This window comes from Cydia pomonella, chromosome 18 (genome assembly GCF_033807575.1).
Source record: "Cydia pomonella isolate Wapato2018A chromosome 18, ilCydPomo1, whole genome shotgun sequence".
NCBI lineage: Eukaryota > Metazoa > Arthropoda > Insecta > Lepidoptera > Tortricidae > Cydia > Cydia pomonella.
This window is the reverse complement of record NC_084720.1, coordinates 2,937,024-2,952,168: the sequence shown is the minus strand read 5'-3', so window position 1 is coordinate 2,952,168 and position 15,145 is coordinate 2,937,024. Positions and strand designations below refer to the sequence as shown.

At 38.2% G+C, this 15,145-nt stretch overlaps 1 protein-coding gene across 4 annotated transcripts in view; it reads left to right on the top strand.

Annotated features, from left to right (window-relative positions):
• Window positions 1-15,145, top strand: part of LOC133527819 (zwei Ig domain protein zig-8-like) — a 299,524-nt gene that overhangs the window by 146,783 nt on the left and 137,596 nt on the right. For 3 of the 4 annotated variants that reach the window (XM_061865003.1, XM_061865000.1, XM_061865001.1), the window contains one exon: window positions 4,172-4,206. The exons of the other annotated variant lie outside the window; for it this stretch is intronic. The gene's annotated coding sequence lies outside the window, so the exon portion shown is untranslated. The remainder of the gene's footprint in view (window positions 1-4,171; window positions 4,207-15,145) is intronic. 4 annotated transcript variants of the gene reach the window in all.

The following is a 15,145-nucleotide window of genomic DNA, read 5'->3' as shown; positions in this document are numbered from 1 at the left end:
CCGGTGAGTAAGGTTGCCAGAGCTCATCGAGGGGGGGGCGGGTTTAGGGTCGGCAACGCGCATGTGACTCCTCTGGAGTTGCAGGCGTACATAGGCTACGGAGACTGCTTACCATCAGGCGGGCCGTGTGCTTGTTTGCCACCGACGTAGTATAAAAAAAAATTAAAAAATAAAGCTGATAATTCCATTGTCAAAATCATTTGTTATTACAGTATATATTAAATATAATGTCGTCTAGTACGCACAACACAATTAAGCCCTACTAAGTTTACTGTGACTAAGTTACTCAGTGTAAAATTGTCCAATAATATTTATTTATTTTCACCACACCAACTGGTAAAGGCCCTCTTGATTGTTCAAAAACTAATGAGAAAGTTGCGTTTTATCCACATGTGGGGCAAAGTAATCAGATGCAAATTTTGAGTCGTTTCCTTATGTTAGCTGGTAGAAATGACGATTTTCAATGATAAATATTTAATTACGTTCATTTGGATTTGATTTGGTCTGTGTTTTTGGTATTTCATAGTTATTATTTTCCTCGCGTTGGTGTGGTGAAAAATGTTGTGTTTCACCCGGAGGCAAAGTTTGTTTAACCCTCGTGCCTTGAAACCCTCGCAACGCTCAAGATTCCACTTCTCGAACCACTCGTTACGCTCGTGGTTCAATTTTGCAATCTTTCGCTTGCTCAGGTATCAATATTAGCACGAGCAGTTAAACAACAACTTTGCCCCCTTGTAAAACAAATAACTATTGTTTATAATATTCATTTTTATTTATACGGTTCTTTGTCACCAACACGGTATAAAAAAGCAATCTAAAGGTGGCCTTACATCTACGGTTAGTGCCAATGTATAACATGAATAATGCAGAAAACGTGGTGCGCGGGATTTTTCCTTGCCTTATTATTTTAAGGGACTCAGTATAATCTGCCAAAGCACACAGATTTTCAGTATAAAACTCAAGGTTACTGTCGTCAAGCTCACCATACTTATTAACAGAGCCCGTAAATTTCATGCCGTTGACAGAAAAATTACGTCACGCTACATAGAGTATGATTCCAATTAGTATTTTCGTAATAATTAGTAATTTGTTAACCTCTTTGGTTAGCTGATACATATACTTGACAATCAGTACAGAAACGTCTAACTGACTTTCATCTTATTATCACTCGACGAATTAATGGATTATTGATGTATTAAATAATACATATTTTTGTATTTTAACACCGTATTTCACGTAAAAAGTATTTATTTTTCTACGCGTCAAAGTAATTTATCTAAATTTGTAGTGTTGTAAAAAAACTGCCTGTATGTTAAATTACGTCATTTTTGCGTCAACGGCATGAAAAGTACGGGCCCTGCTTATTAACCTATCGAATGAGCTAATGCTTTTACGGATACTGGAAAGTGAAATGTAAATGTATTACATACCTATACGAGGCCTGGACGTTAGTGAGATGATGATATGAGTTGTGCTGGTGTCCGACTTTATTACCTACGTATAACACGAGTTTCACATGATTATCCACCTGGTTTCTTGAGCTTAATAGTCGCCTCCAAACCTCCCCTTATAGCGACCCCATTTCTCACACAAAGTTTACCTTAAGTTCATATTAGCTTCACTGGATCACTGTTCACTCTGAGTACTGATAACGTTGGTCACAATCTAGAAGATACACATCATTATTCTAATAACACCATAAGAACGTCCTTGACTTGATCTAAAAGGAAATATCACTTCTCGTAGATTTGTTCGCACACAACCTCCTTTTTCCTACAAAAAATCCCAATAACCTAGAAGCGGTTATTTAACTTAAACTTGACTACTAGCGCCATCTACTCCATGACGTTGGCAAATATTAGCCGGTTCGCAATACGTTCGCGACAGTTACCGCCAGTTGCAAAGTGTTGAATGTAAGCGTAGCGTAAACCGTGCGACATTGAAACTGCACTGTCACCAAACCAATATTACAAGTATTAGGGCCAGTGAGACGCCCGTGCCAATCACAGCCCGCGTAGCCAACGTGCCTATCGTTCACGCTCCGTGGCGAACGAAACGCAACTGTGACAGTCGCACTAATATGGAAGAGTGAAAGAGAGAGATGACTACGCTACGGTACGGAGCGTTAACGATTGTAACGTTGGCTTCGCGGCCTGGTAACTGTTATGATTCCAATATCGTTTTAATGTCGGTTTGATGTCAGTGCACGTTCCAATTGGCCTGTGTGTCTGTATCGTTTTTACACACTTTTATTTAGCTTCACCGCGTATCTTCTTTGTATACATCTACATATATTATATATATACTTCAAATCTTGTAACTTAAATTTAAACCACTTCCTGGTGTCTGTTTGAGCTGAAATTTGGTATACTTCTGCGTTTCCGATGACAATGCAATAGTATACTAATAAAATGGAGCTGATCTGATGATGCAGTCGGAAGGTAGCCAAAGGAACTATACGATGGGAAAACTTAAACACATTGAATTTAGACTCATTTGAAAGGTCTCGAGAAGTACTTGATAGACATATAAAAAAGAGAAAGTGCAGTCGGCAATAAAAGTGTGTGTCAAAAATATTTTTGACGGTTACTTGTAACTTTTTTTTGTACACTAAGTTTCTTCTGCGTAAAATAAAATAAATTAAGACAAAGAAATAATTTTGTCACAGCTTTCGGATAAGCATGTTGTTACTTACTGTAACAGGAAGATTTACTGTGGCAGCGACAAGTGTCATTTTGGGCCAAGGTCAGGTACGGGTGAGAGCTGAATCACATTATGCCCGAATCTCCAGTTTAATTGCAAATTGAGCCTTGAACGTGGCGAAAATTTAAAAATAATCTTCACCCGCGGGTAAAGCTTCATAAAGCGGGTAAAGTTAGTTTGACAATACACGTCAAAAACCTGGAGTCAAAGGAATTTGAAACTACAATACAGTAACTACATTTAGCACCCCACACAAGCGTCTCCCGAGCGTCGGCGTCTAGTCAACTCTATGGCTGCTGCTCGACGCAACGTTGGCGCAACTGAACAGCGACGCTATTTTTTAGCGCTGCCTAGACGCCGACGCTCAAAAGACGCTAGTGTGGGCTCTAATTACTCTCAAATAACAGCGCCAATGCACAATAATCGCAGCGCGGGACTGCCAATTAAATATGGAACGTAAGTAATGTCCAGATGGTTCAAATTCCTTTGTTTTTAGTAAGAAGCGCTTCGAGTCTAGTCCTGCATCGTACATAAAAAAAAATCTTATTGATCTTATACTATTTTTACACAGATTGACTAAGTCCAACAGTTAGCTCAAGAAGGCTTTATGTTGTGGGTACTGGACAACGATATATGAATAAATGAACTCAGGAGCAACTATCTGCTCATCACACAAATAAATGCCCTTACCGGGATTCGAACCCAGGACCATCGGCTTCATAGCCCGGACGACAAACATTACACATACATATATTATTCTGAATTATGACAGATTATTAATACACGTCGCAACAAGACGTTGAACCATTTTAATAGGAAGACAATCTAAACATTGGATATATATCGTTGTCTAAGTACCACAACACAAGCCTTATTGAGCTTAATGTGGGATTTCAGTCAATTTGTGTAATAATGTTCTATAATATTTATTTTTATGTTTTAAAATGTGTTGGAAATGCGAAAGTTTTAAATGTTAAATTATAGACATTCTATTAATGATCTACTATTTTTCGTAATTGATGTCTAACTGTCTTCATTAATATTTCGTCATGTAATTCAGTCTCGATATTTTTTTGATCTGCCTACATGTGTCCAGTTAATCCCAGTCCAATCCCATTGCTTCCAATACGGATCAAACGAAAGCTAATGATACAGAACTTTAAGAGCTACCGATTTGATCCTCATGGATGTTCAATGAAAATTAATGGATATAGAGAAATGATCTATTTTGGGATCTTTGTGAATCGTGCTAACTCAATTTTTGGACTTGTTTACACCAAAAAATATGTTTTTTCGTGAATAATCGTCGAGGAGTTTGCAGTACTTCAGATTATAGGTACTAAAATTTGTTCATATGTTTCAAAAAAGGAGCTTATTTTTGAAAATGTATCCAAATTAATTAATTATTGCTTATTGATAGTTAAATAGCATTTATCTTTATTAACAGTAGTTTTTTCATTCGTTTCAGATTCCTAGAACAATTTGGAACTGTGCGTCAAATTTGTGAGTATAATTTTATGATATTTTACTTATTAAAGGATCACTCACGGGTCCGGCCCGAACTTAGTAAGTAGGTACACGCCGAGCTGACACCGAGTTTTTCGTAACGTCACCGAGTCCTCATCTTATTTCTACTAAATTAATATTTGGTATATTACTCTGGCCACAATCATGTTGTAACTAATAACGCCTCATATTACCAGATATTCCGGTAAATCTTGTGCAAAATTTCGTATCGGAATTCCAACGGGACGCATACAGCTGGTTTCGCGTAGCCAAAGCTATTTTAATACCAGTAGGATATCAAAGCGGGCGGAAATTGTGACACATAATTGCGGGACACAGATAGGTGCTGAATACTAGATAGATTACTGTCACGAACTTAATTTTAAGCGTTTAGGATTTAGGTTAAAAAGGTTCAGGTAAAGAGGCGTCTTCTCTGTGGATAACTTTATTCTTAAGACTAAAGTGGACGACCGACCCAATTGTTTTTTCCTCGCCCCTTTCCATACAAACGTGGTTAACGTTTTTATGGAAAGGGGCCTTTTTGCTCACTAAATATTAACTTTATTGAATGTATTATGACACAGTTTGAAGTCTTCTGACCATAGCTATGCCCCTTCGTTTATTTTTATTTCGAGCTTGTGGCGAGCTGTTGGGGAGTAATGAGCCCACGGACTCGAGTGCCCCCGAGAGTCGATCAAGGTCTCCGTTTCCGTGTGTCTTCGTCGATCGGAGTGGACCCAAGGACTTTCAGCTCTGGCTTGCCTTCATTGACCGTCCTGTTAGAAGTTAGAGCTATATGCTCCAGGGGTGAAAGTGAAACATACATAAGACGCGAGTTGCATAAGAAGAGACTGAAACATGCATCAGCACTGCGATACAACAAGGAAGTGCCGCCAGCATCCTTGGTACAATGCCTCAAGGGCCTATTTATATAAATAAACTTGGATGCGTTTCAGCGGGACTGGCGGGATCTTGCTCAGCACAGGGAGGATTGGAAAGCTAGAGGGGAGGCCTTTGCCCAGCAGTGGGACACACAAATAGGCTAATAATAAAAAAATTATACCATTACACATACAACGCATCTGGGCAGCTCTACTGTGATTCGTGTTGCCGGACTTTTAAAACAAAATTTGGATTCGCAAGCCACGTCCGCGCCCATGCACGTAATAGTTAAGACCCTTTTATTAGGGTTCCGTAGCCAAATGGCATAAAACGGAACCCTTATAGTTTCGCCATGTCCGTCTGTCTGTCTGTCTGTCTGTCTGTCTGTCTGTCTGTCTGTCTGTCTGTCCGAGGCTTTGCTCCGTGGGCGTTAGTGCTAGAAAGCTGAAATTTGGCATGGATATATAAATCAATAAAGCCGAGAAAGTCGTACAATAAAATCTAAAAATTTAATTTTTTTTAGGGTACCTCCCCTACACGTAAAGTGGGGGTGAACTTTTTTTTTCGCTTCAACCCTAGAGTGTGGGGTATCGTTGGAAAGGTCTTTCAAAACTAATAGGGGTTTTCAAGAAACATTTTTTGATAAAGTGAATATATTCGGAGATAATCGCTCCGAAAGAAAAAAAAAATGTGTCCCCCCCCCTCTAACTTTTGAACCATAGGTCCAAAAAATATGAAAAAAATCGTGGAAGTAGAGCTTAAGAAAGACATTAAATGAAAACTATAGCGGACATGATCAGTTTAGCTGTTTTTGAGTTATCGCAAAAAGTTTTCCCTTCATAGTAAAAAGACTTATTTTAATTAGGTACTGATTATGCAAATTTGCCTATTTGTTTAACTCAGGTGAAAGGTACCGTTTCATCCCTTGGTTAACAATTTACTATACTTTAAGCTCCAGTTTAGCTTATTATGACGGAAGAGTAACTACGGAACCCTACACTGAGCGTGGCCCGACATGCTCTTGGCCGGTTTTTTTGTCAGGATGTCGCCGTCGACGGACACGTCTGGGAGGACATCATCATCATCATATATCTAGTTTTAGTTCAAAAACTTACCGCGCAACATCTTTAAGAACCTTCGAATAAGTGGTAGACCTATTGGAAATCCCCAGACGCAGACACAGCTAAAAAAATCAAGTAATCTAAAAATGAGATTGGTATGGTACATCAATGCAGAGCTACATAACGCTTTAAACTCTCGCGCTTTGAACACAGTCATATTTGGGTAAAAATATTTATCATTGTCTTGTTTGTGATAACACTGCCACGCTTTTATATTTGTCTTCTATTAAATAAATAAAAAAGTCGGGTGCTATTGCATGTCTTCTAGCTATAGATTATATTGTACATTAGAAAAATTTAAAACTTAATTTCATTCTATACAAATAATTCCATTCCGTCACATTTTTGGGGACAAAAAACAAGACAACGAAAATAATTTTGAAGCATTTAATATCATCAACACCCGTTGATACTGCGATTATATTTCATTATTTTACTTTTAATCCGACGCTTCAGTTAGATTGCACTAGCTGTGATCACGGAAGATAATGAAATTTAATCGTGTTAGACTCGTTAATGATTATATTGTAGTTTTATTTGTAATTCGATATTTAGAGACTGTTTACATCTACAATTCATTATTTAATTGAATTGACATTTCTGATCCTATATTTTTTTTTATTGCTCGTAACATGATAATTGACATGTAATAGTGCCCTTTTGGCATAATTGCTGAATAAATGTTTGACGGTCCGATTCAAAGAATTATTAAGTCACGTTTAAGATCTTTAAAATATCGATAACTAAACGACATGTCAAAATTGACGTTTATTTCGATTCCGCTGTCCCAATAAGATCTATCTACGATATTCCTAACGTCAAAGTGACATTGTTTGCCCGAATTAAGCTGCTTCTGTCAATTATACGACATACAAACGATATCTAAATGAGAACTTATCTAAACCAGAACTTATCGTTATCGTATCTCATTCTTCTAATCGGGCCATAAGTCTGAGATTAACAGACGATCTTCGCTACATCGATCTTTAAAAAAAGCTTACGCATTAACACTTAATAGCATACTTTCCTCTCTTTACTGCGTTTTCGGTATATTATTAAGAAATTACAATGCCGATCACGTCTGCTGCGGTTATTGAAGGGAAACATTGTCTCAAACGATTTTTCCTGAATTTTCAGCTCATATGAGCTTTGAATTATTCATGCCATGTACCAGATTAAGGGTAGAGGTGATTATCCTTTAATTTATTCGATGAACGATATGATAATGTGGAAAATTTATTGAGTTAAACAATGGATTAATACATTCAATGTAGTTGTAATGTATGTATTACGAGTACATTGAGCAATAATGAAGGGGAGATACGGCTATGATTGTATTTAAGGGTACCTATCAAATATGTAGTTATTTAGACGATAGGCCATGGCCGCCCCGAAACCGCTTTTTCATACAAACTTAGTCCTCATTTTCCTCACCTAACATTATTAAAAATATTTTGGTACAGTTTGTTGTACAAAGGTATTTATTTATTTGGTATATAAAGAATTTAATTACACAAAAAAACATAATAAACTTAATACTAGATTACAGGACGATATTATAATAATTAGGTACTAATTACACAATTAAACAAAAATTAAATTAAGACATTAACAACGAAACATTTTAAAGCTAATCATTGAGACTAAACTAAAACTAGAAATTCAACTACTAAAGAGTTCATGACATTAGGTCCTTACTACTAACCTAACCTAAATAACGCCCTACTCGTACACTAGAAATTCACCCCACGACCCCCCGACGCATAAGTACCCATGACACTCGCCGCGTTGCCACGTTGAACGGCTATGGATAATCTTTGCATCAGGAAGGTCCCTGAGCGAGGATCCAACCCTCTCTCTCGCATGCGTCTCCCCACTTCCTCGAAAAAGGCCTTGGCCTCGGCACACCAGCACCCGGCGGTTTCTACAGCAAGCGGGACAAATAAATAGTTCGCAAGGAACCGCAGCCAACTCGGCCGCTGCCCCTGCTAACCGTACGGCCAATATGCGACGCCGCGAAAGTGATGACGCACGTTGCGTCCCACACTAAACATTTCCCCTTCTCCCAGGGAACCAACGTCAACCCATCAGGTCTCTTCCCATCAGAGCGACTGAGGCCCGGAGGTTCCAGCACGCACGGGACGTTTGCAGAAACTAGCGCTCTCCGCACGATATCATTAAGCGCGTGGTGCCGCGGAAACCTCCCTGCACACCGACCACAACTAAACGCGTGATGACCGTTGCTCTCCACCCTAGTACCGCAGATGCAAGCGTGGGGTTCACACGCTGCACAGCCCAGGCGAAGAGCAACTGCAACCCGCGTCGAGTCGTTGTCAAGCAGTGTACCCAAGTGCGGAAAGGGAAGCGCGTGAAGCCACGCTCCCAACTCCGGCTTCGACACTGCGAGCATCATCAACCACATTTATTCATTTGTTGTATATCATCAACCACAGTTATGCCCTATGTTTGATATTTTTCGAATCATTTTGGCCGACCACTTCTTTTTTACTGTCCTCAATCCTACCATACAAGTTTCATTCTATTTTTCGAAGAGGTTTTTTTTTGATGAATATTATTACCACTTTTTTGCCATTTGCACAAAATGGCAAAAAAGTGGTATTCAAAATCGGCCGCGGCCGACCAAGAGCAGTTGAAGCTACTAAAGGTCAGTTACCCCTACAGACAGAGAAGGTAATTTTATTTTTTTATCAGGTAGGGTTTCATGCAGTCCACCGCCGGATTATTTATTTTTGATAAGTCAACTGGTGTGTTGCCAATATTTTTCGCTTTTAGTTTCATTTTAATGACCGAAGCGCTAGCGAATTCTCTGTTTTTAACTTGGGATGGGATGTATTCCTCTACAGGTCGCAATTTTCAACCGATTCTCTTGACTTTTTGTGACCAGATTCCATGATTAAATAGATTTTTTTTTGCCGATCCATATTTTGATTTATTTTCAAAATGTGGATATTGTCATAAAGGACTTAAGCGCCAATAGCATCTATGGCGCTTAAGAACATTATGAGTTCATGGTGATAATTACTCAATAAACTTACTGTTACTCACTTTTACTTTTTCTAAGCTTATGACGAGGCCTACAGTTCACAGAGCCACTATTTTTTGCAGAAAATTCAATATTTTCAATATAGAGGATTTTGTATGTATAAGACCTACAAAAAAACTTGATTTTTTAAAATTTCATTATCTCTTTGCTCCCCATAGACAATTTTGTCATAAAGTCAACTGTTAGCAATTATGTCAAAAATAACAAATTTTGGCCCTTTCACTTAAAGATGGCGGCTAAAGCTCTTACCCCTCGAGGTCGAAAACTTACTCTTTTCATAGTCATAAAAAGAGTAAGTTTTCGACCTCGAGGGGTAAGAGCGTTAGCTAGTCAACCTATTATACTTAAGCAACACAAATAAAAACATTTTAACTTTCACCTAAAACACCGGCATACTGAATTAGTAGTCTAATTTCTACAATTTCTTGTAGCATTATAAAATGATCTCAAGTAAGTTACTAATCTCAAGCTGGAAATAAACAAAACAATTTTAAACAGCCATTAAAATAATTTATGACCATAATGCATCTCATGACAGTTACAATTATCCCGAACACGGCTAGGATGAATCGTTTCATTACGCAGTTCTGTTAATCATTGTAAAGTCTTCATTTGTTTCAAGCTGCTTCACCTCGACCATCTTTTATGAACATTAAGCTGGCATCCCAAAGGAAACGAATATCTTATTAAATAGGTATCTTTATTCGCTTCGCTAGATGCTCCGTGGAAGTAAAAATTACTCTATTCAAAGCATATAGCCAGTCTTTTTACTCTAGCGATCTTTGGGTTCGGTATACGACGCCTACAACGCCCTTTGCATTCAATACAACAACGCTTTCAGAATGCTGTTGAGACTTCCAAAATGGTGCAGTGCATCAGGAACGTTCGCCCGAGCGCACACGAACGATTTTCACGCGATAATGCGTAAAAAAATCACGTCGCTAATGGGTCGCGTAAGGGAAAGTCGAAACAGCATTCTGAAGGTGATTGCGGACAGATTTAGCTGCCCCATAATGTGGCATTGGATGGAGCAGGTCAGATCAGATCTATGTCAAGTAGGTCTGATTGGCATAGCATAACCTTTGTAAATAATATAGGTTTTAAGTTAATTTTACTAACCATATATGGACTTCTGGGTCTGAAATAAAGATATATTTAATTTATTGTTTTGTTCTGTCACTATGACCTCCACCGATGAGCAGCTGCCAGGCGCTGGATCTATTAATAATGTTAGTAGGCACTGCTTACTAACTAGAGTAGTGCGTTGCTGTATTTTCCGGAGCTAAATCTTAGTTAATTAAGAGAATTTGCGTTCCTAACGAAATAACGGTACTTTTTGTATAAATTCCATTGCGAGAGAAAACGTTTTCCAATAACTAAATCTTAATTGATTATGATGTCGTTCGCTTCAGCATAATATATATTAGGTTTATAGGTTTCGCTTAAAAACAAAATTTAAAAAAAACCGGCCAAGAGCACGTCGGGCATGCTCAGAGTAGGGTTCCGTAGTTATTCTTCCCTCACAATAAGCTAAACTGGAGCTTAAAGTATAGTTAGATTGTTAACCAAGGGATGAACTGTGGATGTACGTCTTTTTACTATGAAGGGGAAACTTTTTGCGATAACACAAAAACACCTATTAAACTGATCATGTCCGCTATAGTTTTCATTTAATGTCTTTCTTAAGCTCTACTTCCACGATTTTTTTCATATTTTTTTAACCTATGGTTCAAAAGTTAGAGGGGGGGGACACATTTTATTTTTCTTTCGGAGCGATTATCTCCGAATACCGTTGAAGACCCCTATTAGTTTTGAAAGACCTTTCCAACGATATCCCACACTGTAGTGTTGAAGTAAAAAAAAAAACACCCCCACTTTACTTGTAGGGGAAAAAATATTTTTTTTAGATTTTATTGTACGACTTTGTCGGCTTTATTGATTTATATATCCATGACAAATTTCAGCTTTCTAGCACTAACGACCACGGAGCAAAGCCTCAGACAGACAGACGGACATGGCGAAACTATACGGGTTCCTAGTTGACTACGGAACCCTAAAAAAGGAATACCTATAAACCTTGTATATCATTGTTTTAATAACATACTAAAAAAACATGAAGACTGTAAAATATTTAGAAGTGGAAAAACGTGGTAGACTTATACTTCCTACTTGAAATTGAAAGTAGTTTGAAACTGTTTAAAAAAGGAAGAAAAACTACCATAGAACATTGCAAGTTCAATAAAAAGTAATAAAAATTCTAAATGAACGACTGGCCTGGACGATAAATCAAGAAGTTTTATTTCTTTCGCTCGATTAAATAATATTCCATTATTCGTTTAATAATAAAAATGGCTTGAGACATTTATTCTGCTAAACTTTTATATCTTTTTAGGTCCGCGCCTTCGGATAGACTCGCGGACGTAAATTCATTTAAAATTGATTTGATGTTGAAAACTGTGTGAGATACAAATTATTTTACTTGTACTTTGTCCCCAGCAAAGCTCGGTTCTCCATGATGATGGTGATGATATGATACTACATATGATATGATACAAGGTTTTCAATACAAACGTAGTTAAGCTCTCATTTTAATAATAATAATAATAAGACCAAAAATAAATAAAGGGAATTATAATAATAATAAATATTATAGGACATTATTACACAAATTGACTAAGTCCCACGGTAAGCTCAATAAGGCTTGTGTTGAGGGTACTTAGACAACGCCTTAAACATTTTAAAACGACTAGCTAGATTGCTCTGAAACTTTGTACAATAGGATAAGGTATATCTAGTCCTGTAATTAGTAAGTAAGTAAGTAAATATTCTGGGTTGCCAGGAGTAGTGCCGTCAACCCACCATCACGCAAAATAGGCGCGAATTGCGACGTCGAGTTGCGGAAACCCAGCCCGCGAATACGAATAACGAATAACGAAGTAAATATTCTTTATTGAGCACCAGTTAAAAATAGACAGGAAATGAAAAATACTAATTGTTAGGTAACAACAGGCGGTCTTATCGCTAAGAAGCGATCTCTTCTAGACAACCTTTGGGTAACTAGTGTATGTACCTTCATAGTTAAAAAAATACAGCTGCAGCATATTTATTTTATTCTGTTTTTAGTGTTTGTTGTTATAGCGGCAACAGAAATACATCATCTGTGAAAATTTCAACTTTCTAGTCTATCACGGTTCATGAGATACAGCCTGGTGACAGACGAACGGACGGACGGACGGAAAGCGTAGTCTCAGTAATAGGGTCCCGTTTGACCCTTTGGGTACGGAACCAAGTCAAGGGACGCAGTGCTTTTTTTGGGAAGTTGATGTCCAAAAACATTTTTTATTTTTATAAGCTTATATTGAGCTGAACTTTTTGTGAGGTCAGTTGGGGTAAACAGACACAAAGAACTTATTCTTTTTTGCATACATATATAATATGTAAATCGGATGACAATGCAATATTATGATGGAGCTGATCTGATGATGGAGACAGGAGGCGGCCATGGGAACTCTGACATAAAACAACTCAAACTATTTGTGTTTAGGGTTGTTAGAATTGTCTCGATGAGTATTAGTTGCCTATGTAAGGAAAAGTACCGTCAGTGTTAAAAGCTTGTACCAAAAATGAAATTTCTGCCAAATATTTGCGTTAATAATGTTTCGTTTCTACGTTTTACGATTACGATAACAAATCATGAAAGGAAAGTTTTTTTTTCAAATAAATCCCTCATATTCTAAACAGCTTTTTCTTTAATACTTTCAGATTGACCTTTGCATTATACATCTTTAAAAAATCCATTTTGGTAAGTAGGCGTAGGCGTAGTAGGTCATTTAATATTAAAATACCAAATCCTAAATTCAACCTCTTTACAAATGGCAAATACCTCGAAAAGGCCTCTAGTGATATGAATTTCTGATAAAACATTTAGACCCAAAATAATTTAAGTATTAAGGTTCAATCCGATAAATGTCATTCCGATCTCTAGGCCCCTCGAAGTCCTTATCGTATATTTTTATAATTGGCATAAAGTAGGAGTGCTTCGAATAGGATCAAGTGTACCCTTTGGAGAGCTGTTGAGGGGATGTCAAGTTTAGTGAGGTTTATTTTTGCGGCCATTTTCTTTCGTTATTTAAAGACGAATCACGCCACTGTGGGACCGGATCGTCAAAGACTTTTCAAGGCTTGTTTGCACTTTGCGAAGAAGCAAGTGCAGGTGTCAAGTGAAAGTGAGTAAGTGTCTAAAGTCAATATGTTAGGGGCATGGCACACTGCGTCTGATTTGCATGTCGAGTGGGATGTCGCTATATTTAACACGCGCACAGCGTTGTCTCGCTCAAACTTGGAAGCGACGTGCGAATCGGACGCAGTGTGCCATGCTTCTAAATAGTAACGCTGTTAAGTAGGTGACAAGTGCGACAAGTAGTAAGTGACAAGTGCAAGTGTCAAGTAAAGTGATTAGACGCGGTCTATTTTTGCCTGATAAGTAGTTATCCCCGCACAGCCGCGTCCCTTTTCCCTTTTCTTTCCCTTCGTCCTACTAAACGTTGTGCAAACTGTATCTGCTTGATAAGTGCTTAAAAATGAGGTTTACGATGAATTTCTTAAATACTTGACGCTTATCATCGAAAAAGCATGTTAATGTTAACTAAACACGTATCACCTGCACTTGTTACTTCGCAAAGTATAACTAGCCTAAAGGTGGGCCGATTTTTTTTCGATTCATTGGACGGTACGGTGAAATTGCGATTATTATGTATACTTATAATAGGAAACTCTGTCTATCCACCAATTAACTAACTAACTATTTTTGCTCAGTGATCCAAAAATAATCTGGGCCTCCGAAACGAGAGCCACCTGATCCCGATCCTGCGCAACTTCCTGTCAGCTACTGACGCGAAACTGAAGCAGATCTGCCGCCGCACTGTCTTCCCAAATCCACCAAAGTTTATGGAAATCTGACGAACATATAAAACACCCATGACTCAGGACCAAATATCTGTGCTCATCACACAAATAAATGCTTTTACCAGGATTTGAAACCGGGACCATAGGTTTCATAGGCAGGGTCCCTAGGCCAGACTGGTCGGCTATCAGCTCTTATAAATCGATATCTGGAATTCTGGTCTTTACAAACAGCCACGTGGACTGCCGAGAGTGCCGGGTGTTGACTCCAGGATGGTTAAACACGTTTCAAGCACACTTCCACACTAGTATACTGAATAATAAGCTTTTTTTATACTACGTCGGTGGCAAACAAGCATACGGCCCGCTGGATGGCAAGCAGTCTCTGTAGCCCATGGACGCCTACAACTCAACACTATGAGTAGGGTGTAGTGTTATCTGGCTGCGGTTTTCTATAAGGTGCATGGAGGTACTTCTCCAATTGGGCTCTGGTCTAGATCTGGAATGACATATACAACTACAATACACACTACAACACACAATATTAAACTTTAAACAACATTAAAGAGAAAAAAATTATCACGAGGCGTCATCACCAATATGGCGCTCCACCGGCAGTCGGTCTAATAAACATTGTTTATTGTCTTGTCCGTTTTCCGTCATCCTTATTGTATTTTAGGACAATATAACACAAAGGTATTAGTAGTCAATACAACAGTTTAGGTAAATACACGAAACTAATTTAAACAACAGACCCGGCATTCAAATCAGATAAATGTAGGCCTTAATCGAATATAGAGTTGGCCTATTGTCACAGAATTAGAACTAACAGAAGTGGTAACGTTAGGACAAGGCTGGCTCAGTTAGAAGTGACAACGCGACGTGAATAGTGAGAGTGACAAAGTTGACAAACATAAGCATAAGCATATAGTATAAGCATACTAGCCCTCTTAACAACTCAACAACA